Source organism: Piliocolobus tephrosceles, chromosome 3, assembly GCF_002776525.5.
Source record: "Piliocolobus tephrosceles isolate RC106 chromosome 3, ASM277652v3, whole genome shotgun sequence".
In the NCBI taxonomy this organism is placed as follows: domain Eukaryota; kingdom Metazoa; phylum Chordata; class Mammalia; order Primates; family Cercopithecidae; genus Piliocolobus; species Piliocolobus tephrosceles.
In genome coordinates this window covers 100,513,494-100,539,248 of record NC_045436.1, presented here as the reverse complement: position 1 = coordinate 100,539,248, position 25,755 = coordinate 100,513,494, and positions in this window count along the sequence as shown.

Below are 25,755 nucleotides of genomic sequence, written 5' to 3'. Positions count from 1 at the left end.
TCACTCCTATTATAATAATCTATGCTTTACTACACTCCTACTTTTTTTATTTCAGTAGTTTTTGGGGTACAGGTGGTGTTTGCTTAAATGGATAAGTTCTCTAGTGATGATTTCTAAGATTTTAGTGTACCTGTCACCCAAGCAGTGTACACTATACCCCCCAATGTGTAGTCTTTTATCCTTCATCCCCTTCCCAACATTTCCTCCCAAGTCCCGAAAGTCTATTATATCACTCTTATGCCTTTGCATCCTCAAAGGTTAGCTCCCACTTATAAGTGAGAACACAATATTTGCTTTTCCACTCCTGTGTTATTTCACTTGTTTATTTTATTTTATTTTATGGCAGAGTCTTGCACAGTCACCCAAGTTGAAGTGCAGTGGTGAGATCTTGGCTCACTGCAATCTCCACCTCCCCAGTTTAAGTGATTCTCGTGCCTCAGCCTCCCGAGTACCTGGGATACTGAAGTGCACCACCACACCCAGCTAATTTTTTGCATTTTTAGCAGAGACAGGGTTTCACCATGTTGGCCAGGCTGGTCTTGAACTTCTGCCCTCAAGTGATCTACCCACCTCAGCCTCCCAAAGTGCAGGGATCAGTTGGGATCAAGTGCAGGTGGATCACTTGAGGTCAGGAGTTCGAGACCAGCCTGGCCAACATAGTGAAACCTCATCTCTACTAAAAATACAAAAATTAGCTGGACATGGTGGCATGCGCCTGTAATCCTAGCTACTAGGGTGTCTGAGGCAGGAGAATCATTTGAACCCAGGAGGCAGAGGTTGCAGTGAGCCAAAATCATGCCACTACACTCCAGCCTGGGTGACAGAGTGAGACTCTGTCTTAAAAAAAAAAATTGCTGGATGCAACTCAGTTAATTGATGGCCTACTAATGAACTGAGACCAATGTTTGTTGTATACTCTGCTATCCCATGTGACATTTTAGTCATATATATACCGTTGTATAAAAATTTTGCTTTTCAAAAATTTTTAGGCAACATCTTCTCTACTTCATACTGCCATTCATCCTGATGGCAGATTATATAATCAAGGAATCCCAGTTCTTCTCAGTCATTTAAAGTTTAGAATGAGTCATTTCTTTCTCCCTAAGAAAATGCCTAAGTTACAAGTATTATAAGTTATGCATATGGAACATCTTAGCATCATAGAAGGTCATTTGTATCCTATAATGAACTCATTGTACATGAACCGTGTTGTGTCTGTAGCTCCAGAGTCATCACCTCTCCTCATGGAACAGAGATTCACGTGTCCCTACCTTGTTTATTTGGGGGATGTGGAAACTACACTAGGTGTGCAGCCTCTTCCCGTGGAAGAGCCAGTTCTACTGTCCTGCTCGGTGTCAGCACAGGGAAAACTCTAAGGCAGCTGTTCACACCCAAATTCCAGATAGAACACAAGTTTCTTCTGTTCTCAAATAGTCGATATTTTACTGATTTATTGTCCCAACTCCCCAGACTTTAGCCCAGAGATGGGGGTAGCTTGTACTGAAACACTCATCGAAGACTAACTCTTACTTTACCACTCATGCCCTCTTTCCTCATCTCAGCACTAGAGATATTTTTGCTTCATTTTTTGTCATAAAATCGCCTCATATCATCATATAATCTTTCAAAAATACACTTTAGGGCACAAACTTTGAGCTGATTATTCTCAAAAACTACAGGCCTTTCACACTTAGAAACCTTTTCTTTCAAGCTCTTATCTCAGCCCAGAGTTTAACATCCATTTAGAATTTAAGAGTCAAGGGTTGTCTTTTGTTTGCTGGCTTTCTGTCTTGGTCTGACTAACTTTTTCCGAAGCAATAGCTTTCTCAGCCTTACATCCTACGACAGAGAATGTATTACCTGAAACATATAATATGATGGTTAATTTTAAAATATAGGCTCACCACTTCAGGACTACCCATAGTAAAATAAAATATTTTTAATCTCACCATATGATATGAGTCATTCTCAATGTATTCTTCTTATTTCATTATACATTAAGTATACCGAGCCTCAAGTATAAATATATCCCTTAATTTTACTATCATGTACAGTACAACTGAGCACCCCTTCATGCTCACAAGTGGGGAAAATCAGATATAGCATGCCTCCTTACAGCATCTGTTTTAAGGTGTATTTATATTTGTATAGGTTAGAGATTATAGACCTATCATATGCTCAGATACATGAGGTTTTCTGTGAGAGTCGTATATAAGAGAATGATAACCTGCCTCTGAACCAGTTAAAAACTAAACAGAGGATAAGCACTTTAGTAGATTATAAAAACAAAAACAAAAAGAAAGCCATAAAAATGTACAAGTGCTAGCAGTGCATTCTTTTAAAGGAGGGATGAGGACTCACACACCATGGTTGGTGTCAAGGTTTTCATGAAAGGGGTGGTCTTTGAAAGACAGAGAAGAGAGACATTAGTGGTGGGGAGACCACTATAGAATGACTCAAAAGGGAATATTGATTAGTATAGCAAGTAAGTAAGCAATGTGGATTGTTGCAATTTATCATTCATGTAAGTCAGTGAGCACATTGATAAGATGGGAAGAGAGAAACAGCCCAGAGAGAATCAACAATAGGAGTGGTCCATAGTGTCAACACTTGCAAGAAGATGAGCATAGGAGGAAATATTTTTGTTTAATGGAGCCATATTGACCTTTAAAAATACAATTTCTCCAACCTGGGCAACATAGTGAGAACTTGTCTACAAAAAACAAAACCAAAAACAAAACAAAAACAAAGTGGCAGGGTGTGGTGGCACACACCTGTAGTCTCAACTACTCAGGAGACTGAGGTAGGAGAATCACTTGAACCCAAGAGTTCAAGACCACAGTGAGCTGTGGTCGTGCTACTGTGCTCCAGCCTGGGCAACAGAAGCAGGCCCTATCTCAAATAATAAAGATAATACATTTAAATATTTTTTAAAATATAATTTCTTACTATCTATATGTATCTATGTTTCTATATGTATCCCATAATATCATGTTGTAAACCTTAAATATACACAATTTAATTTTTTAAAATAATAAAATGAAATTCAAAAAAAAGAAAAAATACAACTTTAGATGATAAGTAGGCATGAAAAGCAGATTACAGCAAGGTAAAGAGGGAGAGGTAAGTATACTAATATAGTAATGATAAAGGATAGTACAGAGATATTAGGAGACAGTATGAGGGAGTCTAAGGATCAGTAAAGAAAAAGGTTTTGTCTGCTTATTTGGGTTTTGTAGTACTTGGTATATAAAAGTATGTTGTCAAAAGAAATGGAACCAGCAGAGAAGGTGTTGTGGGATCTTTGGGGGTTGCTTTTCAGGCTGGAAACCTCTGTGGCCAGTGGCATCTTTGCCCAAGTGTTGCTAGGGCCTGCTGGGCTTGTTCTCCCCACTCAGCCTGGCAGGCTGTGCTCAGCTCACACTACCAGCCCGGATCCCATACCTCCATGGGAGACTACGAGTCAGGTGTGGAGCAGTGAGGGGTGTGTGAGCATGGGTCCAGTCACTGCACAGTCAGACATGTCAACTGCTGCCACGGGGCAGGCAGCTCCAGGTGTTTGCATGGGCACCAGTTTTCTGTGAGGCTACTTTTTTAAAATAATAAAATGAAATTCAAAAAAAAGAAAAAATACAACTTTAGATGATAAGTAGGCACGAAAAGCAGGACCAGGCATACCACAACAGCTTCCCCAGCTGGTACCAGGGAACATGGTGGCACCCAGAAGCTTGGAGATAACCAAGAGCCACAGGGCCCCAAAGATGAAGTCATGGCCCTGGCTCAGGGAGCTCCAGGTCTGGGATCCCCAAAGGGCCACAGCTCTTCTCTCCTTCTCTTCACCCACATGGTGGCTAGCAAGGGGCATGTCTCAATCCTGTTTGTGTTATAGCTCTTTTAGCATTGCCATTTGGCAGGTCCCAAGTTCTTGTCTTGTGACCAGGAAGAATGAGGTAAGCAGAAAAGTAGAGAATAAGCAAAACAAAGAGGAGCTTTACTGAGAACAGCTCAGAGGAGACCCACAGGGGGTAGCTCCCTTCTGCAACCAGTGTCCCTAAGAGTGTTTAGCCTACTCATCATCTAACAATGTATTTTTTCTTCTTTTGAATTTTATTTTATTTATTATTATTATTATTATTATTATTATTATTATTATTTTCTGAGACAGAGTCTCGCTCTGTCACCCAGGCTGGAGTGCTGTGGCTGGATCTCAGCTCACTGCAAGCTCTGCCTCCCGGGTTCACGTCATTCTCCTGCCTCAGCCTCCCGCGTAGCTGGGACTACAGGTGCCGCCACCTCGCCCGGCTAGTTTTTTGTAGTTTTTAGTAGAGACGGGGTTTCCGTGTTAGCCAGGATGGTCTCGATCTCCTGACCTCGTGATCCGCCCGTCTCGGCCTCCCAAAGTGCTGGGATTACAGGCTTGAGCCACTGCACCCGGCTTTATTTATTATTTTAAAAAAGTGTACTGTATTGTGTCTTTTTTCTTTTTTTCAAACAGGGTCTCACTCCGTTGCCATGGCTGGAATGCAGTGGTACGATCTCAGCTCACCACAACCTCTGCCTCCTGGGTTCAAGTGATCCTCCCACATCAGCCTCTCAAGTAGCTGGGAGTACAGGTGTGTACCACCACACCTGACTCATTTTTTATTTTTTGTAAAGACTGTGTCTTGCCATGTTGCCCAGGCTGGTCTTGAACTCCTGGATTCAAGTGATCTTGCCATCTCAGCCTCCCAAAGTGTTGGGATTACAGATATGAGTACTACATCTGGTTTGTGGACATAGTCTTGATTTCTCTTGGTAAAGACCTAGAAGTGGAACTGCTAGATCATGATGTAAGTATATGTTTATTTCATAAGGAACTGCTAAAATGTTTTCCAAAGTGGTTATATCATGCTATACTCACACAGGAAATCTATAGAGGGCCGCGTGATCTATGTACCAAAATTTAATATTGAGAACATTATGTTAGCCATTTGATGGGTATGTAGTTGTACTACATTTAAGTATCTTTTTTTTGTGGTAATTGGCCATTCATACATTTTATTTGCAAAGTATCTGTACAAAACTCTGGCCTATATTTTATGAGTTGATTGTCTTAATAATAAAAATAGTACTATATTAAGAATGTTATATTATTCTTGTATAACATATATATCCTTTGTCAGATATAGGTACTGTGAATATTTTCTCTCAATATGTGCCTTATATTTCTGTATTCATAATTTGTCTGTGATGGGTTTAAAATATCTCCACAAATTCTTTTATATTTCTTCCTTCAAGAGATGGAGCCTGTTCTCCTTCTCTGGAGGTTAGGCTGTACTTGGTGAAGAAAAGTGAAAGTGATGGTGTGAACCTTTGGAGACTGGATCACACTCCACCCTTCTCTCTTATAATTGTGAGCATCTCTATTCACCACCCTCTTTCCTGAGCCAAGACTTAGTGCAGGGTAATGCTACTGTAGTCAGCTTCTGGGTATTGATCTGAGAAACCCTTTTTCTCTGTCCAAATGAGTAAAGAGCACTAGACCTTTACTTTTCCCAAAGAGTATACCTCCCCTATCTTATATCAGGGGCCAGGTCTACCGAGATATTTGTGATAATTTAGTATATAGAGGCTTTGGGCACCTCACCAGTCTTTCTCCTCTCTCTCTCTCTAATCTTCTCTCTCTCTTTCTCCTTCTCTCCCTCTCTGTCTCTTTCTCTATCTCTCTCTCTTTCTCTTTCTTTCCACACATTTAATTTTTTTAAAAATTTGAGTGACTTTAAGAGTACAAGTGGTTACCATATAATTTGGGAGTCCTAAGCTAGAGGTTGTTGTAGGACCAATTATTATTATTATTTCTTTTTCATCTTTTATTTATTTTTTATTTATTTATTTATTATTATTATTATACTTTAAGTTCTAGGGTACATGTGCATAACATGCAGGTTTGTTACATATGTATACTTGTGCCATGTTGGTGTGCTGCACCCATCAACTCGTCAGCACCCATCAACTCATCATTTACATCAGGTATAACTCCCAATGCAATCCCTCTCCCCTCCCCCCTCAATATGATAGGCCCCGGTGTGTGATGTTCTCCTTCCAGAGTCCAAGTGATCTCATTGTTCAGTTCTGACCTATGAGTGAGAACATGCAGTGTTTGGTTTTCTGTTCTTGCAATAGTTTGCTGAGAATGATGGTTTCCAGCTGCATCCATGTCCCTACAAAGGACACAAACTCATCCTTTTTTATGGCTGCATAGTATTCCATGGTGTGTATGTGCCACATTTTCTTAATCCAGTCTGTCACTGATGGACATTTGGGTTGATTCCAAGTCTTTGCTATTGTGAATAGTGCCACAATAAACATACGTGGGCATGTGTCTTTATAGCAGCATGATTTATAATCCTTTGGGTATATACCCAGTAATGGGATGGCTGGGTCATATGGTACTAGTTTTTAATCACAGATTGTTCATGATTATCTTCCCATGACAAGGGCAGTGGGACAAAGTCTTTTTTGTGAGTTCATTATAAGAATAATGCCAAGGTCTGTTCCAAGATGGCCAAATAGGAACAGCTCCGGTCTCCAGCTCCCAGCCTGATTGACACAGAAGACGGGTGATTTCTGCATTTGCAATTGAGGTACCTGGTTCATTTCATTGGATCAGGTTAGACAGTGGGTGCAGCCCATGGAGGGTGAGCCAAAGCAGGGCAGGGGGTGGGGGGAGGGGTCCCAAAGCAAGGCAGGGCATCGCATCACCGGGGAAGTGCAAGGGGTCAGGGGATTTCCGTTTCCTAGCCAAGGGAAGGCATAACAGACTGCACCTGAAAAAATGGGACACTCCTGCCCAAATACTGCACTTTACCCACAGTCTTAGCAACTGGCGGACCAGGAGATTTGCTCCTGTGCCTGGCTCAGTGGGTCCCACACCAACGGAGCCTTGCTCACTGCTAGCGCAGCAGTCTGAGATGGCCCTGGGAGGCTGCAGCCAGGTTGGGGGAGGCGCATCCACGATTGCTGAGGCTTGAGCAGGTAAGTAAAGTGGCCAGGAAGCTCAAAACTGGGTGGAACCCACCACAGCTCAGCAAGGCCTGCTGCCTCTGTAGACCCCACCTCTGTGGACAGGGCATGGCTGAACAAAAGGCAGCAGAAACTTCTGCAGACTTAAATGTCCCTGTCTGACAGATCTGAAGAGAGCAGTAGTTCTCCCAAGACAGTGTTTGAGCTCTGAGAAGGGACAGACTGCCTCCTCAAGTGAGTCCCTTACCCCTGTGTAGCCTAATTTGGAGACACCTCCCAGTAGGGGTCAACAGACACCTCATATAGGCAGGTGTCCCTCTGGGATGAAGCTTCAAGAGGAAGGATCAGGCTGTAATATTTGCTATTCTGCAGCCTCCGCTGGTGATACCCAGGCAAACAGGGTCTGGAGTGGACCTCCAGCAAACTCCAACAGACCTGCAGCTGAGGGACCTGACTGTTAGAGGAAAACAAACAGAAAGGAATAGCATCAACATCAACAAAAAGGACATCCACACCAAAATCCCATCTGTAGGTCACCAACATCAAAGACCACAGGTAGATAAAACCACAAAGATGAGGAGAAACCAGAGCAGAAAAGCTGAAAATTCTAAAAACCAGAGCACCTCTTCTCCTCCAAAGGATTGCAGCTCCTTGCCAGCAATGGAACAAAGCTAGATGGAGAATGACTTTGACAAGTTGACAGAAGCAGGCTTCAGAAGGTTGGTAATAACAAACTTCTCTGAGCTAAAGGAGGATGTTCTAACCCATCGCAAGGAAGCTAAAAATCTTTAAAAAGGTTAGATGAATGGCTAACTAGAATAAACAGTGTAGAGAAGAACTTAAATGATCTGATGGAGCTGAAAACCGTGGCATGAGAACTTTGTGGTGCATACACAAGCTTCAATAGCCGATTCGATCAAGTGGAAGAAAGGGTATCAGTGATTGAAGATCAAATTAATGAAATAAAGCAAGAAGACAAGTTTAGAGAAAAAAGAGTAAAAAGAAATGAACAAAGCCTCCAAGAAATATGGGACTATGTGAAAAGACCAAATCTATGTTTGTTTGGTGTAAACGTTTGAAAATGACAGGGAGAATGGAGCCAAGTTAGAAAACACTCTTCAGGATATTATCCAGGAGAACTTCCCCAACCTAGTAAGGCAGGCCCACATTCAAATTCAGCAAATACAGAGAATACGACAAAGATACTCCTCAAGAAGAGCAACCCCAAGACACATAATTGTCAGATTCACCAAGGTTGAAATGGAGGGAAAAATGTTAAGGGCAGCCAGAAAGAAAGGTCGGATTGCTACAAAGGGAAGCCCATCAGACTAACAGCAGGTCTCTCAGCAAAATCCCTACAAGCCAGAAGAGAGTGGGGGCCAATATTTAACATTCTTAAAAAAAAAAAAAAAAAAAAAAGAATTCTCAACCCAGAATTTCATACCCAGCCAAACTAAGTTTCATAAGTGAAGGAGAAATAAAATCTTTTACAGACAAGCAAATGCTGAGAGATTTTGTCACCACCAGGCCGGCCTTATAAGAGCTTCTGAAGGAAGCACTAAACATGGAAAGGAACAACCAGTACCAATCACTGCAAAAGCATGCCAAATTGTAAAGACCATTGACATTATGAAGAAACTGCATCACTTAATAGGCAGAATAACCAGCTAACCTCATAATGACAGGATCAAATTCACACATAACAATATTAACCTTAAATGTAAATAGGCTAAATGCTCCAATTAAAAGACACAGACTGGCAAATTGAATAAAGAGTCAAGACCCATTGATGTGCTGTATTAAGGAGACCCATCTCATGTGCAGAGACACACATAAGCTGAAAATAAAGGGATGGAGGAAGATCTACCGAGCAAATGTAAAGCAAAAAAGCAGGGGTTGCAATCCTAGTCTTTGATAAAACAGACTTTAAAGCAACAAAGATCAAAAGAGACAAAGGAGACCATTACATAATCATAAAGGGATCAATGCAACAAGAAGAACTAACTATCCTAAATATATACACACCCAATACAGGAGCACCCAGATTCATAAAGCAAGTCCTTACAGACCTACAGAGAGACTTAGACTCCCACACAATAATAATAGTAGACGCTGTCAATATTAGACAGATCAACAAGACAGAGGTTAACAAGGGTGTCCAGGACTTGAACTCAGCTCTGCACCAAGTGGACCTAATAGATATCTACAGAACTCTCCACCTTAAATCAACAGAATATACATTCTTCTCAGCACGTCACACTTATTCTAAAATTGACCACATAATTGGAAGTAAAGCACTCCTTGGCAAATGTAAAAGAATAGAAATCACAACAAACTGTCTCTCAGACAACAATACAATAAAACTAGAACTTAGGATTAAGAAACTCACTCAAAAATCACACAACTACATGGAAACTGAAAAACCTGCTCCTGAATGACTACTGGGTAAGTAACAAAATGAAGCCACAAATAAAATGCTCTTTGAAACCATTGAGAACAAAAACACACATAGAAGAATCTCTGGGAAACATTTAAAGCAGTGTGTAGAGGGAAATTTATAGCTCTAAATGCCCACAAGAGAAAGCAGGAAAGATCTAAAATCAACACCCTAACACCACAATTAAAAGAACTAGAGAGGCAAGAGCAAACAAATTCAAAGGCTAGCAGATGGCAAGAAATAACAAATCATAGCAGAATTGAAGGAGATAGAAACATAAACAACCCTCCATAAAATCAGTGAATCCAGAAGTTGGTATTTTGAAAAGATCAACAAAATTGATAGACCACTAGCAAGATGAATCAAGAAGAAGAGAGAGAAGAATAAAATAGGCACAATAAAAAATAATAAAGGTGATATCACCACCAATCCCACAGAAATACGAACTACCATCAGAGAATACTATACAAACCTCTACTCAAATAAACTGGAAAATCTATAAGAAATAGATAAATTCCTGGACACATACACCCTCCCAAGACTTAACTGGAAGGAAGTTGAATCTCTGAATAGACCAATAACAGGCTCTGAAATTGAGGCAGTAATTAATAGCCTACCAACCAAAAAAAGTCCAGGACCAGACCAATTCACAACTGAATTCTACCAGAGGTACAAAGAGGAGCTGGTACTATTCTTTCTGAAACTTTTCCAATCAATAGAAAAAGAGGGAATCCTCCCTAACTCATTTTATGGGGCCAGCATCATCCTGATACCAAAACCTGGCAGAGACACAACAAAAATAGGAAATTTCAAGTCAATATTCCTGATGAACAGCAATGCAAAAATCCTCAATAAAATGCTGGCAAACCGAATCCAACAACACATCAAACAGCTTATCCACCATGATCGAGTCAGCTTCATCCCTGGGATGCAAGGCTGGTTCAACATATGCAAATCAACAAACATAACCTATCACATACACAGAACCAAAGACAAAAACCACATGATCACTCAATAGATGCAGGAAAGGTCTTTGACAAAATTAAAAGGCTTTTCATGCTAAAAATTCTCAATAAACTAGGTACTGATGGAACGTGTCTCAAAATAATAAGAGCTATTTATGACAAACCCACAGCCAATATCATACTGAATGGGCAAAAACTGGAAGCATCCCCTTTGAAAACCAGCACAAGACAAGGTTGCCCTCTCTCACCACTCCTATTCAAAATAGTTTTGGAAGTTCTAGTCAGGACAATCAGGCAAGAGAAAGAAATAAAGGGTATTCAATTAGGAAAAGAGGAGGTCAAATTGTCCCTGTTTGCAGATGACATGATTATATATTTAGAAAACCCCATCATCTCAGCCCAAAATCTCCTTAAGCTGATAAGCAACTTCAGCAAGGTCTCAGGATACAAAATCAATGCACAAGCATTCCTATACACCAATAACAGACAAACAGAGAGCCAAATCATGAGTGAATTTCCATTCAAAATTGCTATAAGGAGAATAAAATACCTAGGATACAACTTACAAAGGATGTGAAGGACCTCTTCAAGGAGAACTACAAACCACTACTCAATGAAATAAAAGAGGACACAAACAAATTGAAGAACATTCCATGCTCATGGATAGGAAGAATCAATATTGTGAAAATGTCTATACTGCCCAAGGTAATTTATAGATTCAGTGCCATCCCCATCAAGCTACCAATGACTTTCTTCACAGAATTGGAAAAAACTACTTCAAAGTTCATATGGAACCAAAAAGAGCCCACATCGCCAAGATAATGCTAACCAAAAGAAAAAACAAAGCTGGAGGCATCACACTACCTGACTTCAAAATATACTACAAGGCTACAGTAATCAAAACAGCATGGTACTGGTACCAAAACACATCTATAGACCAATGGAACAGAACAGAGTTCTCAGAAATAACACTACACATCTACAACCAGCTGATCTTTGACAAACTTGACCTAAACAAGAAATGTGGAAAGGATTCCCTATTTAATCAGTGGTGTTGGGAAAACTGGCTACACATATGTAGAAAACTGAAACTGGATCCCTTCCTTACACCTTACAAAAAATTAATTCAAGATGGAATATAGACTTAAATGTTAGACCTAAAACCATAAAAACCCTAGAAGAAAATATAGGCAATACCATTCAGGACATAGGCATGGGCAAGGATTTCATGACTAAAACACCAAAAGCAATGATAACAAAAGCCAAAATTGACAAATGGGATCTAATTAAACTAAAGAGCTTCTGCACAGCGAAAGAAGCTACCATCAGGGTGAACAGGCAACCTACAGAATGGGAGAAAATTTTTGCAATCTACCCATCTGACAAAGGGCGAATATCCAGAATCTACAGAGAACTTAAACAAATTTACAAGAATACAACAACCCCATCAAAAATTGGCAAAGGATATGAGCAGACACTTCTCAAAAGAGGACATTCATGCAGCCAATAGAAAATGCTCATCATCACTGACAAAATGCTCATCATCACTGATCATCAGAGAAATGCAAATCAAAACCACAATGAGATACCATCTCATGCCAGTTAGAATGACGATCATTAAAAAGTCAGGAAATAACAGATGCTGGAGAGGATGTGGAGAAATAGGAATGCTTTTACACTGTTGGTGGGAGTGTAAATTAGTTCAACCATTGTGGAACACAGTGAGGCGATTCCTCAAGGATCTAGAACTAGAAATACCATTTGAGCCAGTGATCCCATTACTAGGTGTATACCCAAAGGATTATAAATCATGCAACTATAAAGACACATGCACACTTATGTTTATTATGGCATTATTCACAATAGCAAAGAATTGGAACAAACCCAGATGTCCATCAATGATAGACTGGATTAAGAAAATGTGGCACATATACACAATGAAATACTATGCAGTCATAAAAAAGGATGAGTTCATGTCTTTTGCAGTGACATGGATGAAGCTGGAAATCATCATTCTCAGCAAACTATCACAGGGACAGAAAACTGAACACCGCATGTTTTCACTCATAGGTGGGAATTGAACAATGAGAAAACTTGGACACAGGGCAGGGAACATCACACACTGGGGCCTGTCGTGGGGTGGAGGGCTGGGGGAGGGATAACATTAGGAGAAATACCTAATGTAAATGGCAAGTTGATGGGTGCAGCAAACCAACATAGCACATGTATACCTATGTAACAAACCTGCACTTTGTGCACATATACCCTAGAACTTAAAGTGTAATAAAAAAGAAAAAAGAAAAAAAGAGTACAAGTGGTTTTTGGTTACATGAATGAATTGTATAGTGGTCAAGTCTAGGCTTCTTCCATACATATTTATTGAGTGCTTATTACATGCCAGCAAAATTCTAAGCAATTGAAATATTCATCAAAAATAAAGCAGGTAAAATCTATTCCTCAACATTAAAATTGTGACCACATTTTAATGGAATTACCAACCTTACAGGACATACTGCTGGTAAACTTAAAATCTATTGATGATCTCACGATGATAGGCCTTTGTGAGCAGGAAGTAGCAGACATTCTGAATGCCTTAGTAAAACAGTTATATGCCAGAAATACATCTAACCTAGGAAAGTTCAGAGTTCTTTTAACTCACTAATGTTTTGTGGAATCTGAGGCATATCAGAACATGACTTCCAAATGAAGCATAAATTGTTGCATTTGTCCCACTCCCCACTACTGCTAAGAAGAAGAGGCATATGGCTTGAAGGGCCTTTATAAAGGATTTGGATTCTGAAAGTAACATAGACTGTGTGTGTGTGTGTGTGTGTTTCTCTACCAGATAATCCATAAAGCTGCCAGCTTAGCTTGACCCTGAGCATGAGAAGTCTTTCCAGCTGGTTCAGTGTAAGCATTTTCCAAATCAATGGCCGCATACCATATGCTAAGGATGGTGTTGATTTGCTCTTGTAAATATAACACATCTGGAAGAGCCATTACAATTTGATTCACCACCTTATTAATTTCAGGAAAATCCTTTTTTATTCTGAAAGACCTAAAACCAAGTTTAAAGGCAATATGATAGAAAATACCACCTCTGCTTCTTTCAAATGTTTGGGGATAATGTGAATGTCTGTAATTTCTCCAGAAAAGCTATATTGCTATTGATTAACTCTTCTGATATGGAAGTGTACTTTCGGATGCTTCCTCTTTGCACTTTGATCAAAATAGCAATTACCCTTTAAGTTAGTAAGCCAATGTATATATTCTGCCAATTGCCAAATATTCCCATTTAAAATCTATATTCATAAATGGCAAAAAATAACAAGGTTATGTTTGTGGAGCCACTATGTCTCAAGCCAAAACTGCATTTATCCCATGAGCTTCATAAGCACCAATGTAATTGGTAGCACACAGTGATATTTAAGCAACAAGGCTTAGCATGAGAGCAGAGCCCAGTAATCCCTGAAAGTTTAGGTACACGCTGACTTCAATAAAGGGCCTCATCACAGTACTTGCTATGATTTGATTGTACCCCCAGACCTCATGTTGAAATCTGATCCCCAGTGCCAGAGGTAGGACCAAGTGGAAGGTATTTAGATTCTGGGGGTAGATCCCTCATGAATGACTTGGTGCCATCTTTGCAGTAATGAGTGAGTTCTCACTCTACTAGTTCTCATGAGAGCTGGTTGTTAAAAAAAAGCCTGGCACCTTTCCCCTCCCTTTCTTGCTTCTTCTCTTGCCATGTGATCTCTGCACATGCCCACTTCCCTTTGCCTTCTGCCATGAGTGGAAGCAGACTGAATCCCTCACCAGAAGCAGGTGCTGGTGCCATGCTTCTTGTACAGCCTGCAGAACCATAAGCCAAATAAGCTTCTTTTCTTTATAAATTACTCAGCCTCAGGTATTACTTTGTAGCAGCAGTAAACAGGCTGAGACAATGCTTTTTCTCAAATGCATTCTTCATTAATGGGTCTCTGGAATTTGAATGAGAAACCATGCTTCTCATGTGATAAGTCAAGTCAGGCTGCTGTGTTTGCTAGACCTTATTTTAGAATCTTGATCAACTGCCCTTCTATTTCAGTTTGAGGATCTCCATTTATCCCTAGCATTTATTTCCAAAAAATTTTGTAAATCATTGTGATTACCACTCCTAACCCTGCTGCCTACTATGGTAACCATGCCTACCTTAGCTCTGATGATTGAGAGTTGCTTTTCAGCTTCTGCTATCCTCATCTGCACTGAAATCAAGAATCCAATTTCAATAGAGACATTTCTTGCTTTCATCTCTAGAGAAAGGAAAGCGAAGCTTCCTCTTCTTTTAACAAGCAAGATTCTATGAAGCTTGGGCGCAGGATGCTAAGATTAAACTAAATCCCCACCAAATGTCTTCTTTCCAGTTTTCAGTCCCTCTCTTTCCCAATTAATACTCTAAATTTCATACAAGAGACTAAAAAGACAATGAATTCAACTTACATTGTAAGATTGGACTCCATATTTGATTTTTGGTCATACTGGCTATGAAATTTCAAGAGATTATATATATATTTTTATACATATTATATATATTTATATATTATATCATATATTATATATTCATATATTTTATATTTTGTATATATAATATATTATATATTTTATATTATATAATATATACATATATAATTTATATCATATATAATATATAATATATAGTATATATTTTATATAGTATATATAGTATATATATTTTACATATATGTAGTATATATTTTACATATTTTTATATATTTTTTTTTAGGGCACTCAGAAGGTTGCTGGTTCTTTGTGCTAATTGAAGTAAGAACTTAAAATCCTAAACTTTATGTTTTCTTTTTTTCTTTAAAGCTTTATAGAAATCTGAAAAAAAGCCACTTCTTCTCAAGTCCTGGTATTTCACATTCTTGCCATAATGGTCCACCAGAGTTGCCACTCAGCTTTCTCAAAACTTGCCTTCAATAGGCCTTTACTCCAGGGAGTCACAGGGAATAATTTAAATGACTACACTGCCCTTGTGTGCCTTGCTTTATTTTCTATTGATAAATGAATTGTCCTCAAGTAGGTAAGAAAACTAAACTCAGTGTCTCATACTTGAGGCTTCTGTGCCTGAAATAACTTTGAAGGTAGCAACTGCACAAAACAAGGTCTGAGTGAAGAAAGCCAAAACTAAATTAGCAGTTACAAAAAGAAAGGCATTCAGTTGCTTTAAAATCTTAGGAAAGGCCAGAGAAGCACACTTCAGAAGGACACCGCAGAACTAGCCTGCCAAAAGAGTTTCTGTCTCCATATAATCAGGAAGATTAGAATCAGGAGGGTGCTACTGAAATTGTTGACTTCAAAAGCACACTGCTGGGCTGGGAGTGGTGGCTCATGCCTGTAATCCCAACACTTTAGGAGGCCAAGGTAGGTGGATTGCTTGAGCTCAGGAGTTCAGGACTAGCCTGGGCATCATGGCAAAATGTCATCTCTACAAAATATACAAAAATTATTTGGGTGTGGTGGTGCACGCTTGTAGTCCCAGCTACTCAGGAGACTGAGGCAGGAAGATAATTGAACCCAGGAGGTAGAGGTTGCAGTGGGCTTTGATCATGCCACTGCACTCCAGCCTGGGTGACAGAAAGACACCCTGTCTCAAAACAAAACAAACAAACAAAAAACCCAAAAGCATGCTGCCTTAAGCTAGATCCAGAGAAGGAGGTGTGATGCTGCAGCTGCCATAGCTGCATCTCACCACCAATAAAGCAAGTGACTGGCTGCTAAATCTCTGATGAATAAAAACCCAAAGGTCTCAGGATTGTGCTTCCCAGCTGAAAAGCTGAACAGTAGGCAGATGGCCTCTGCCTCACTGGCCTTCAAAATCCTGCATGACTACTTTTGATAGCCAGAACTTCAAACCAGTAACCACGAAGAACCCTTTTGCAAGGGATCCAGAAGTACAGGAAGATGTGCCAGAAGAAGATTGGAATGGATGCAAGGTGTCAATCTATCATATATACACAGAATAATTTTTCTGTAAATAAATAAATGTTTAAAATACATTTGCAGGTCTTCTGGTTCTAGTAAGAGTATAAAAAATTTTGTTCTGAACCTCCCACTTCTCTTGAATCCTATACAAAGAAATAATGTAGAAAAAATGAAAACAAAAAAAATCCCCACAAACAACATTTTATGTAGCACTAGAAAATGTATACAACTCCAAAACTGCAGACAATGAGTAAGAGGTGTTGCTCCAATCAGAGGCAGGAAAATCGTGCCTCAGAACAGTGTTACATTTCTGATGAGGACAGATTTCAGAGATCTCTAGAAAACATTTGTTTATAGGAATGAACAGCTGGGAAATTCATCACAAAAAGATCACTTAGGTACACAGTCATCAGGCCATCTAAAGTCAAAGGAAAGAATCTTAAGAGCTGTGAGGCAAAAGCATCAGGTAACCTATGAAGGAAAACCTATCAGATTAACAGCAGACTTCTCAGAAGAAACCCTGACAGCCAGAAGGGACTGGGGTCCTATCTTTAGCCTCCTTAAACAAAATAACTATTAGCCAATAATATTGTATCAAGTGAAACTAACCTTCAAAAATGGAGGAGAGATAAGGTATTTTTCAGACAAACAAATGCTGAGAGAATTTGCTATTACCAAACTAGCACTATAAGAAATGCTGAAAGGAGTCCCAAACCCTGGAACAAAACCTTGAAACGCACCCAAATAGAACCTCCTTAAACCATAAATCTCACACGTCCTATAAAGCAATAATACAATGGAAAAAAAAAAAGAAAAGGTATTCAGGTAACAACAAGCATGATGAATAGAATACTCAATACTAATGTTGAATGTAAATCGCCTAAATGCTGCACTTAAAAGATACAGGATGGCAGAATGGATAAAATGTATCTTCTGTCTTCAAGAGACTCACCTAACACACAGGGACTCACAGAAACTCAAGGTAAAGCGGTGGAAGAAGATATTCCATATAAAAGGAAACCAAAAGCAAGCAGGTGTGGCTATTCTTACATCAGACAAAACAGACTTTAAAGTAACAACAGTTGAAAAAGACAAAGAGGGACATTATATAATGATACAATTCATTAGGATTCAAAAGGATTTGTCCAGCAGGACAATATCACAATCCTAAATATATATGCAACTAACACTAGAGCTCCCAAATTTATAAAACAATTACTGCTAGACCTAGGAAATGAGATAGATGACAATATACAATAAATAACAGTAGGGGACTTCAATACTCCACTTGACAGCACTAGATAGGTCATCAAGACAGAAAATCAACACAGAAACAATGGACTCTGATGGCTGGCAAGATGGCCAAATAGGAACAGCTCCGGTCTGCAGCTCCTAGCATCAACCCAAAAGGCAGGTGATTTCTGCTTTTCTGACTGAGGTACCCAGCCCATCTCACTGAGACTCGTTAGACAGTGGGTGCAGCCCATAGAGGGTGAGCTGAAGCAGGGTGGGACATCACCCCACCCAGAAAGCACAAGGGGTCAGGGAACTTCTTCGTCTAGCCAAGCTGTGAGGGACCGTACCGTGAGGAACAATGCATTCTGGCTCAGATACTATGCTTTTCCCACAGGCTTCACAACCCACAGATCAGGAGATTCCCTCTGGTGCCTACACCACCAGGGACCTGGGTTTCAAGCACAAAACTGGGTGGCCATTTGAGCAGACACTGAGCTAGCTACAGGAGTTTTTTTGCATACTCCAGTGGTGTCTGGAATGCCAGCAAGACAGAACCGTTCACTCCCCTGGAAAGGGGGCTGAAAACCATGGAGCCAAGTGATCTAGCTCAGTGGATCCCACCCCCACAGAGCCCAGCAAGCTAAGATCCACTAGCTTGAAATTCTCACTGCCAGCATAGCAGTCTGAAGTCAACCTGGGATGATCAAGCTTGGTGGGGGAGAGGTGTCAGTCATTAATGAGGCTTGAGTAAGTGGTTTTCCCTTCACAGTGTAAACAAAGCCACCAGGAAACTCAAACTGGGCAGAGCCTACCACAGCTCAGCAAAGCCACTGTAGCCAGACTGCCTCTCTAGATTCCTGCTCTCTGGGCAGGGCATCTCTGAAAGAAAGGCAGCAACCCAGTCAGGGGCTTCTAGATAAAATTCCCATTTCAATAGGATAGAGCACCTGAGGGAAGTGGCGACTATAGGCGTAGCTCCAGTAGACTTAAATATTCCTGTCTGCTGGCTCTGAAGAGAGCAGCAGATCTTCTAGCACAGCACTTGAGCTCTGCTAAGGGACAGACTGCCTCCTCAAGTGGGTCCCTGACCCCCATGCCTCCTGACTGGGAGACAGCTCCCCAGCAGTGGTTGACAGATACCTCATACAGGAGAGCTCTGGCTGGTATCTGGTGAGTGCCCCTCTGGGATAAAGCTTCCAGAGCAAGGAACAGGCAGCAATCTTTGCTGTTTTGCAGCCTCCGCTGGTGATATCCAGGCAAACAAGGTCTGGAGTGGACCTCCAGCAAACTCCAGCATACCTGTAGCAGAGGGGCCTGACTGTTAGAAGGAAAACTAACAAACAGAAAGGAATAGCATCAACATCAACAAAAAGGACATCCACTCAGAGGCCCCATCTGAAGGTCACCACTATCAAAGACCAAAGATAGATAAATCCATGAAGATGAGGAAAAACCAGTGCAAAAAATTTGAAAATTCCGAAAACCAGAATGCCACTTATCCTCCAAAGGATCACAACTCCTCTCCAGCAAGGAAACAAAACTGGACAGAGAATGAGTTTGATGAATTGACAGAAGTAGGCTTCAGAAGGTGGGCAATAACAAACTCTTCTGACCTAAAGAAGCATGTTCTAACCCAATGCAAGGAAGCAAAGAGCCTTGGAAAAAGATTAGAGGAATTGCATATTAGAATAACCAGTTTAGAGAAGAACATGAGTGACTTGATGGAGCTGAAAAACACAGCACGAGAACTTCGTGATACATACACAAGTATCAGTAGCCAAATTGATCAAGTGGAAGAAAGAATATCAGAGATTGAAGGTCAACTTAATGAAATAAAGTGTGAAGACAAGATTAGACAAAAAAGAATAAAAAGGAATGAACAAAACCTCCAAGCAATATGGGACTATGTGAAAAGATCAAACCTGTATTTGATTGGTGTACCTGAAAGTGATGGGGAGAAAGGAACCAAGTTGGAAAAAACTCTTCAGGATATTATCCAGGAGAATTTCCCCAACCTAACAAAACAGGCCAATATTCAAATTCAGAAAATATAGAGAACACCATAAAGTTACTCCTCGAGAGGAGCAACCCCAAGACACACAATCGTCAAATTCACCAAGGTTGTTGAAATGAAGCAAAAAATGTTAAGGGCAGCCAGAGAGAAAGGTAGGATTAACTACAAAGTGAAGTCCATCAAACTCACAGCAGATCTCTCTGTAGAAACCCTAAAAGCCAGAAGAGAGCGGAGGCCATTAGTCAACATTCTTAAAAAAATTTTTTTCAACCCAGATTTCCATATCCAGCCAAACTAAGCTTCATAAGCAAAGGACAAATAAACTCTTTTACAGAAAAGCAAATGCCAAGAGATTTTGTCACAAGCAGACCTGCCTTACAAGAGCTCCTGAAGGAAGCACTAAATATAGAAGGGAAAAACCAGTATCAGCCACTGCAAAAACATACCAAATTGTAAAGACCATCAATACTATGAAGAAACTGCATCAACTAATGGGCAAAATAACCAGCTACCATCATATTAACAGGATCAAATTCACACATGACAGTAACGATCTTAAATGTGTATAAGCTAAATGCCCCAATTAAAAGACACAGACTGGCAAGTTGGATAAAGAGTCAAGACCCATCAGTGTGCTGTATTCAGGAGACCCATCTATGTGCAAAGAAGCACACAGGCTCAAAATAAAGGGATGGAGGAATACTTACCAAGCAAATGGACAGCAAAAAAAGGCAGGGGTATCAATCCTGGTCTCTGATAAAACAGTCTTTAAACCAACAAAGATGGAAAGAGACAAGACCATTACATAATGGTAAAGGGATCAATGCAACAAGAAGAGCTAACTATCCTAAATATATATAAATCTAACACAGGAGCTCCCAGATTCATAAAGCAAGTTCTTAGAAACCCACAATGAGACTTAGACTCCCACACAATAATAGTGGGAGACTTTAACACCCCACTGTCAATATTAGACAGATCAATGAGACAGACAATTAACAAGGACATTCAGGTCTTGAACTCAGCTCTGGACCAAGCAGACCTAATAGACATCTACAGAACTCTCCAACTCAAATCACCAGAAAATATATTTTTCTCAGCACTGCATCACACGTATTCTAAAATTGACCACATAATTGGAAGCAAAACACTCCTCAGCAAATGCAAAAGAACGGAAATCATAACAAACAGTCTCCCAGACCACTGTGCAATCAAATTAGAACTCAGGATTGAGAAACTCACTCAAAACCACACAAATACATGGAAACTGAGCAACCTGCTCTTGAATGACTACTGGGTAAATTAAGACAGAAATAAATAAATTCTTTGAAACCAAGGAGAACAAAGACACAACATACCAGAATCTCAGGGACACAGCTAAAGCAGTGTTTAAAGGGAAATTTATAGCACTCAATTCTCAGAGGAGAAAGCAGGAAAGATCTAAAATCGACACCCTAACATCACAATTAAAAGAACTAGAGAAGCAAGAGCAAACAAATTCAAAAGCTAGCAGCAGACAAGAAATAAATAAGATCAGAGCAGAACTGAGGGAGATACACACACAAAAAACCCTTCAAAAAAATCAGTGAACCCAGGAGCTGGTATTTTTTGAAAAGATTAACAAAATAGATAGACCACTAGCCAGAATAATAAAAAAGAAAAGAGAGAAGAATCAAATAGACACAATAAAAAATGATAAAGGGGAGATCACCACTGATCCCACAGAAATACAAACTACCCTCAGAGAATAGTATAAACACCTCTATGCAAATAAACTAGAAAATCTAGAAGAAATGGATACATTCCTGGACACATACACTCTCCCAACACTAAATCAGGAAGAAGATGAATCCCTGAATATACCAATAACAAGTTCTGAAATTGAGGCAGTAATTAATAGCCTACCAACCAAAAAAAGCCCAGGACCAGATGGATTCACAGTTGAATTCTACCAGAGGTACAAAGAGGAGCTGGTACCATTCCTTCTGAAAATATTACAATCAATAAAAAAAGAGGGACTCCTCCTTAAATCACTTTATGAGACCAGCATCATTGTGATACCAAAACCTAGCAGAGACACAACAAAAAAATAAAATTTCAGGCCAATATCCCTAATGAACACCAATGCAAAAATCCTAAATAAAATACTGGCAAAGCGAATTTGGCAGCACATCAAAAAGCTTATCCACCACAATCAAGATGGCCTCATCCCTGGGATGCAAGGCTAGTTCAAAATATGCAAATCAATAAACATAATCCATCACATAAACAGAACAAATGACAAAAATCACATGATTATCTCAATAGATGCAGAAAAGGCCTTTGGCAAAGTTCAACACCTCTTGATGCTAAAAGCTCTCAATACCCTAGGTATTGATGGTATGTATCTCAAAATATTAAGAGCTATTTATGACAAACCCACAGCCAATATCATACTGAATGGGCAAAAACTGGAAGCATTCCCTTTGAAAACCAGCTCAAGACAAGGATGCCCTCTATTGCCACTCCTATTCAAAATAGCATTGGAACTTCTGGCTAGCACAATCAGGCAAGAGACAGAAATAAAGGGTATTCAAATAGGAAGAGAGGAAGTCAAATTGTCTCTGGTTGCAGATGACATGATTGTATATTTAGAAAACCCCATTATCTCAGTCCAAAGTCTCCTTAAGCTGATAAACAACTTCAGCAAATCTCAGGATACAAAATCAATGTACAAAAATCACAAGCATTCCTATACATCAATAATAGACAAACAGAGAGCCAAATCAGGAGTGAATGCCCATTCACAATAGCTACAAAGAGAATAAAATACCTAGGAATATGACTTACAAGGGATGTGAAGGACTTCTTCAAGGAAAGCTACAAACCACAGCTCAAGGAAATAAGAGGGGAAACAAACAAATGAAAAAGCATTCCATGCTCATGCATAGGAAGAATAAATATTGCAAAAATGGCCATACTGCCCAAAGTAATTTATAGATTTAATGGTATCCTCACTAAGCTACTATTGAGTTTCTTCACAGAATTAGAAAAAGCTACTTTAAATTTCAAGTGGAACCAAAAAAGAGCCCACATTGCCAAGACAATCCTAAACAAAAAGAACAAAGCTGGAGGCATCATGCTACCTGACTTCAAACTATACTACAAGGCTACAGTAACCAAAACAGCATGGTACTGGTACCAAAACAGATCTATAGACCAATGGAACTGAACAGAGTCCTCAGAAATAACACCATACCTCTACAATCATCTGATCTTTGACAAACCTGACAAAAACAAGCAGTGGGGAAAGGATATGCTATTTAATTAATGGTGTTGGGAAAACTGGCTAACAATATGCAGAAAACTGAATCTGGGTCCCTTTTTTACACCTTATACAAAAATTAACTCAGGGTGGATTAAAGACTTAAATGTAAGACCTAAAACTGTAAAAACCGTAGAAGAAAACCTAGGCAATACCATTCAGGACATAGGCATGGGTGAAGACTTCATGACTAAAACACCAAAAGCAATGGCAACAAAAGCCAAAATTGACAAATGGGATCTAATTAAACTAAAGAACTTCTGCACAGCAAAAGAAACTATCATCAGAGTGAACAGGCAACCTACAGAATGGGAGAACATTTTTGCAATCTATCTATCTGACAAAGGGCCAATATCCAGAATCTACAAGGAAGTTAAACAAATTTACAAGAATACAACAACCCCATCAAAAAGTGGGCAAAGGATATGAACAGACGCTTCTCAATAGAAGACATTTATGCACCTAACAAACATATGAAAAAAAGCTCATCATCACTAGTCATTAGAGAAATGCAAATCAAAACTACAATCAGATACCATCTCATGCCAGTTAGAATGGTGATCACTAAAAAGTCAGGAAACAACACATGCTGGAGAGAATGTGGAGAATTAGGAACGCTTTTACACTGTTGGTGGGAGTGTAAATTAATTCACCCATTATGGAAGACAGTGTGGCGATTCCTCAAGGATCTAGAACTAGAAATACCATTTGACCTAGCAATCCCATTACTGGGTTTATACCCAAAGGATTATAAATAATTCTACTATAAAGACACATGCATACGCGTGTTTATTGCAGCACTATTCACAGTAGCAAAGCCCTGGAATCAACCCACATGCCCATCAATGATAGACTGGAAAAAGAAAATGTGGCCCATATATACCACGGAATACTATGCAGCCATAAAAAAAGGATGAGTTCATCTCCTTTGCAGGGACATGGATGAAGCTGGAAACCGTCATTCTCAGCAAACTAATACAGGAACAGAAAACCAAATATTGCACGTTCTCACTTATAAGTGGGAGTTGAACAACGAGAACACATGGATACAGGGAGGGGAACAGCACACATTAGGGCCTTTTGGGGGATGGGGGGCTAGGGAAAAGATAGCATTAGGAGCAATACCTCGTGTAGATAACAGGTTGATGGGTGCAGCAAACCACCATGGCACATGTATACCTATAAAACAAACTTGCACATTCTGCAGATGTATCCCAGAACTTAAAGTATAATAAAAGTAACTAAATAAACAATGGACTGAAACAATATCCTAGAACAAATGGACTTAACAGATATTTACAGAGCATTCTACCCAACAACTGCAGAATATACATTCTTTTCATCAACACATGGAACATTTTCCAAGATAGACCATAAGACAGACCACAAAACAAGTGTCAATAAATTTGAGAAAATCGAAATTATATCAAGTACTCTCAGACCACAGTGGAATAATATTGGAAATTAACTCCAAAAGGAACTCTCAAAACTATACAAATACGTGGAAATTAAATAATCTGTTCCTGAATGATCTTTGGGTCAACAATGAAATCAAGATAAAAATTTAAAAATTCTTTGACCTAAACAATAATGGGGACACAACTGATGAAAAACTCTGGGACACAGCAAAAGCTTTAAGAGGAAAGTTCATAGCATTAAATGCCTCCATCAAAAAGTCTAAAAGAGCACACACAGGCAATCTAAGCTCACACCTCAAGAAACTAGAGAACCAAGAACAAACCAAACCCAAACCTATCAGAAGAAAAGAAATAACCAAGATCAGAGCAGAACTAAATGAAACTGAACCAAAGAAATGCAAAAGATAAATGAAACAAAAAGCTGGTTCTTTGAAAGGATAAACAAAATTAGAAAAACATTAGTGAGATTAACCAAGAAAAGAAGAGTGAAGATCCAACTAAGCTCATTTAGAAACGAACTAGGAGATACTGCAACTGATACCACAGAAATACAAAAGATTATTCAGCACTACTATGAACACCTTTATGTGCACACACTAGAAAACCTAGAGGATATGGATAAATTCCTGGAAACATACAACCTTCTAGATTAAACCAGGAATAAACAGAAACTCTGAACAGACCAGTAAAAAGTAGTAAAATTTACACAGTAATAAAAAAAAAATTGCCAACAAAATGAAGTCCAGGGCAAGATGAATTCACAGCTGAATTCCATCAGACATTCAAAGAAGAATTGGTATGAATCCTACTGAAACTATTCCAAAAAATAGAGCAAAAGGGATTCCTCCCTAAAGCATTCTATGAAGGCAGTATTAACCTAATACCAAAACCAAGAAAGGACATAAAAAAAAAAAAGACCAATACCCCTGATAAACATAGTGCAAAAATCTTCAACAAAATACTAGATAACAGAATTCAATAGCATATCAAAAAGATAATACCCCATGATCAAGCGGGTTTCATACTAAGGATGCAGGGTTGGTTTAACACATGTAAGTCAATAAATGTGATACACTACATAAACAGAAGTAAAAACAAAAAACCATATGATCACCTCAATAAATGCAGAGAAAGCATTTGACAAAATTTAGCATCTTTTTACAATTAAAACCTTCAGCAAAATTGGCATAGAAGGGACATACCTGAAGGTAGTAAAAGCCATTTTTTTAAAAAAATAAAAAACAAACACACTATAAAGGAAAATGTAGGTTGAAAAGTGACTCAGTTTTCCCATAGATGATGAAAACTCACTAAAAAATATTGTCATAAAGAATATAAAAAATTTAAACCAACTGTTCTACAAAAATTTTGAAAGTGAATGGAAGACCACAAAA